The following is a 5,458-nucleotide window of genomic DNA, read 5'->3' on the forward strand; positions in this document are numbered from 1 at the left end:
ACTGGTTGTTCTTGCTCTTGAACCGGCTCAGCATGTGTATGCGGTTCTTGTGCTTCACTCTGATGTTCTTCATCTCCTTGGTCTTGCTCACCTTGATGATGAGAACCTGAGTTGAACTCTTCTCCTTCTTCACTCAAGCCGACTCCTTCTTGGCCATTTTCTTGAGTTTCAGGTTCACTTCCCCCCTCATGATCAAGGTGAGGTGTTTGAGCGGCTCTACTTGGTTCAGTTGAGCTCCCTCCTTGGCTTCCACTTCTTGTGGACTGATCCTGGTTCATCTTGATACCGAGACCTTCTAAAATGATCCTTAAGACTCCAGCCTTATCTGATGTGAGATCCTTCAAATCTTCTTGATTCTTCTCCTCATAGTATCCCCTTTCTTCAATAAACTTCACATCTCAAGATACAAGCACCCTTCTAGCTTCTGGATCATAACACTTATATCCTTTTTGAGTTGTTGAGTAGCCAATGAACATTGCCTTTCTGGTTCTTGCTTCTAGCTTGTTCCTCAACTCTCCTGGTACTAGAACATAGCATAAGCATCCAAACACTCTCATGTATTCCAAGGATGGCTTACGCTTGTTCAGAACTTCAAATGGTGCTTGATCCTTCAACACCTTTGTAGGCATCCTGTTGATTAGATAGCACGCAGTGGATACAACATCACTCCAGAATCTCTTAGGTACATTGGCTTGGAACATCAGTGACCGAGCCACCTCCATCAAGTGACTGTTCTTCCTCTCAGCTACACCATTCTCTTGTGGTGTGTAGGGACAGCTTGTTTGATGAAGGATTCCATGATGATCTAGATGACTCTTGAACGCATAGCTTGTGTACTCTCCTCCATTATCTGATCTCAAAATTATAATCTTAGCATGATAATGGTTAGTCGCATAAGCTTGAAAGTTCTTAAATGCATCTATCACCCTATCTTTTGATGGAATTAGTGTTAACCAGGTGTATTTAGATTTTTCATCAATGAATGTGACAAAGTACTTATGATTATCTCTAGAGAAAATAGGTGCAGTCCACACATCAGTATGAATCAAATCAAAGCAGTTTTCATAGACAGTAGATGTTCTTGGAAACACATTCTTACAATGCTTGCCTAAAATGCAAGCTTCACACTTATTATTTTCAAAAACCACACCTGGTAACATCAAGTTCAAAGCCCTCTCATGGGGATGTCTTAATCTAGCATGCCACAATGCATTTTTATTCAAACTAGAAGCAGAAGTAAATGAGCAATTGTGATTGGAGCAGTTATGATTGGAAACAGGATCAAGCTTCTCAAGCATGTATAAGTCTCCCTTTGTAACTCCTTTTCCAATCAATTGGCTGCTCTCAATATCCTGAAACTTCACATCATTAGGACTGAATATAACATTGCAATTCAAATCAGTAGTGCATTTCTTGACTGAAAGTAAGTTTGATGTGAATTCTGGAATATAAAATGCTCTAGTGTTCTTATCAAATAGCTTTAAGTTTCCTATTCCCTTAATAGGTATCTTATCTACATTTGCAATCATCACACATCCATTAGTAGGTTCTATATCTTTAATCAGGTTGGTTTCACTAATCATATGATGAAATGCACCAGAATCTATAATCAATGGTTTGGATGTATTGCTAGCACTATATAGCCGGCTTCAAGTGGGGGTGGAGTATCCAACACTGACTCTTCTTGTGTCCATGCTTCTTGCAATGATCACAGTTCCCATTGAACTTCCTATCCTCATACTTGTTGTAACCAGCTTTGTTGGCTTGTGGAGTCTCTTCCCGGTCAGCTTGCGCAGCATTTGCAAGAGATAAGTCTCCCTTGCCTCCAAACAAACCCATTGAGCCCTGCTCCTTCTGTATCTGAGCACACACATCCTCAAGATCAGGTAGCTTCTTGGACCTTAGCATATGCTGGATGAGACCATTGTAACTCGCATTCAATGTGAGCAGCAACCCAAAGACCTTGTCCTGCTCACGCCTCTCATTTAGAAGCTCTGGATCAACCGTGCTTGGTCTCAACATCTCCAGCTCTCCTGAACCTCCCCAAGTGCTTAGTAAACTCCATGTCATCTTGGGTTAACTCGATGATTGCCTTCTTGACTTCAAACACTCGGTTCAGGTTAGAAGTGTTTCCATACACTTTCTTCAGAGTATCCCACAGCTCCTTGGCTGTGTCACAGTAGCTATAACCATCTAAGATAGCCGGCTCCAAAGAGGCATGAAGGACTGACATCACCATCATGTCTTCTTGTTGCCAATTCTCTACAACACTCTCCGCGGGGCTCTCCTTGTCACCCTCCTGAGTTATCGCCATTGGAGCCTCACTAGATGTGATATGCTTCCACAAACCCTTGCTTCCCACAGCAGTCTTCACCATCCTAGACCAGACTAGGTAGTTGCTTCCTTTGAATGTCACCGCGACCTTCATCTTCATACCACTCTCCATCTTGAACAGCTTGAAGTCTACAGCTTGAACAACCGGTTAGATCTTGTACTGAGAACCCACACTGCTCTCTAGAACACAGATTCACACTCTTGAGTCTTCAAATGTATGATTTCTATAGATCCTTTAGAGTACTAAGAACTAGTAAGAGATTAAGTAGAGATTAGAGAGAGTTTGTGAAAGTTTATGAGAGTTTAAATGAGATTTAGTGTCTAAGAGAGAATCATTGTCTCAAGAGATAAGAGAGACTCGGAAAATGCTTAATCTTATTGCTGAGTGAGGTTACATATTTATAAGAGAGACATAAGGGTTTACAAGAGAAGAAAGGAGCACTATTGAAGCATGTGAAGTCAAGGGTTGCTTTTGAATGGACGGATGGGAAGCCTTACATGCTTCGGCTCTTTACAGCCTGTCACAGCCTGTCTTGCTCTTCCCTTATCCTCTCAACGGTCTGATCCTTTCTCCATGAGACTCCAAGTTAACTCCTCCTTAGTTACCGTGTTACTTGGTCAATGCAAGGTGAGTCTTGGTCTGTGCTGAATGGTACGGCTTGTACGGTCTGTACGGTCTTGTACGGATGGCCGTACCATGCTCTCCCAAACTCTCCTAAGCTTCTACATCTCCTCTTCTCTACAACTCCTTATCTCTTCATACTCATATACTTAGCTCATCTCAACACTCCCCCTCAAGCTTAGCTTTGTGAAAGTCTAAGCTTGGACAGTCATGAGACCTTCCTCATTAAAAACCTTACCAAGGAAAACCCATTGGGATAAAAACCTTGATAAGGGAAAAAGAGTAAAGACCTCATGACAAAGGGGCTCAGTTCTTCTTCTTCCTAAGATCTATGAGTCCCAATCTGATGTGAATGGACTCCATAGTCTTCTGTCTTGCAGCCTTGGTGAATACATCTGCTAACTGATCTTCACTCCTAGTATAGCATGGCAAGATCACTCCAAGCACAATCATCTGTCTCACTTTGTGGCAATCAACTTCAATGTGCTTTGTTCTCTTATGAAACACTGAGTTGGAGGCAATGTGAATCACAGCCTGATTGTCACAATGCATAGTCATTGTTGTGGCTTGATCAATCTCTAAGTGCTTTAATATACCCTTGATCCATACTAGCTCGTTAGTAAGCTTCAGCATAGCTCTATACTCATCTTCTGCACTTGAGCAAGAGACCCCCTTTTGCTTCTTGCTCTTCCAAGTCACCAAGTTGCCTCCAATGAATGTACAATAGCCAGTTGTTGATCTCCTATCAGCTCTATCTCCTTCCCAATCAGCATCACAATAGCCAACCACTTCAGCGCTTCCATTACACCCCATCCATACTCCATGGTCTGGCGAGCCATTCAGATACATCAACAGCCTCTCTACCATGCGCCAATGATGTTCTTTAGGGAGTTGCATGTGTTGACTCACCTGATTCACAGCAAAGCATATATCAGGCCTTGTAATGGTGAGATAAATCAATTTGCCAACAAGTTTTCTATAGAGTTTAGGATCATGAAATGGCTTGCTGTCTTCAATCTCTCCCTCTCTTGGTACTTTGTAACCATCCTCCATAGGTATCCTTGCTGTCTTGCCTCCATAAGCACCTGCATCTTTCAAGAGATCAAGTGTATATTTCCTTTGGGACATGAACAATCCTTCCTTGGATCTACAAATCTCAATTCCAAGAAAGTATTTCATTTCTCCCAAGTCTTTAATTTCAAACATGGACTTAAGAAACTCCTTGGTTGCTTTGATACCTTCCTTATCACTTCCTGTGATAATGATATCATCCACATACACAAGGAGTGCAACCATACCTGAGGGAGTCATGAGAGTGAAGAGGGTATGATCCAATTCAGACTTCTTGAAGCCTCGGCCATTCAAAGTTGTGCTCAACTTGTTGTACCAGGCTCTTGGTGATTGTTTCAACCCATAGATAGCTTTCTTTAGCCTCAGTACATTCCCTTTCTTTACTAGATGTTCCAGACCTTGTGGAGGATGCATATAGACTTCATCTTCAAGTTCTCCTTGTAAGAATGCATTCTTCACATCCATTTGCCACAATCCCCATCCAAGGTTAACAGCTAAGTTCAAAACAATCCTAATGGTATGTAACTTGGCCACTGGTGCAAATGTCTCAATGTAATCCTCTCCATAGGTCTGAGTGAATCCTCTTGCTACAAGTCTAGTCTTCTTTCTCTCAATCTGCCCATCAGCCTTGTACTTGATTGTAAAAATCCATCTACTAGATACAACCTTCTTCCCTCTTGGTAGTTCACTTTCATACCATGTATCATTTTTCATCATAGCTCCTGCCTCAGCTCCTACTGATTCTTTCCATTCCTTATCAAGTATTGCCTCTTCATAGCTTCTTGGTATGTAGTTCTCATCCAAGTTCACCATGAAAGCACAATGCTCTTCAGGATACTGAGCAAAGGAGCACACGGCTTGAGAAGGATGCTCCACAGCTTGGGCATTGTAGTACACTCTCGTGTTTACCCAGCTAGAAGGATCCTTCCTTATCCTTGTACTCCTTCTCAATGGCTGCACAACCGGTTCTTCTTCTTGCAGCTGTGTTTGTTCTTCTAATACTTCAGTTTGAGAAGGTGTTTGTATCACACCATGATCATGATCATCAGAGCCTATGCTCTCTTCTCCTTCATTCTCTACCCCCTCCTTCATCACCGTTAGCCTCTTGTATAGGCTCCTCTCCTCCCTCATGATCAAGGTGAGATTGTGAAACAGCTTCAGGAGGTGTAGTTGCGTGATGTCTTCCATCACTAGCTCTTGGATCCTGGGATGTACTGATTCCAAGACCCTCAAGTATGATCCGCAAGGTTGTAGCCTTGTCTGAAGTTAGGTCCTTCAAGTCTTCTTGATTCTTTTCTTCATAGTATCCTCTATCTTCTAAGAACTTCACATCTCTAGATACAAGCACTCTCCTAGCTATAGGATCATAGCATTTGTATCCTTTCTGTGTAGCTGAGTACCCTATGAACACAGCCTTAGTACTTCTTGCTT

This window comes from Brassica oleracea, unplaced genomic scaffold (genome assembly GCF_000695525.1).
Source record: "Brassica oleracea var. oleracea cultivar TO1000 unplaced genomic scaffold, BOL UnpScaffold01070, whole genome shotgun sequence".
In the NCBI taxonomy this organism is placed as follows: domain Eukaryota; kingdom Viridiplantae; phylum Streptophyta; class Magnoliopsida; order Brassicales; family Brassicaceae; genus Brassica; species Brassica oleracea.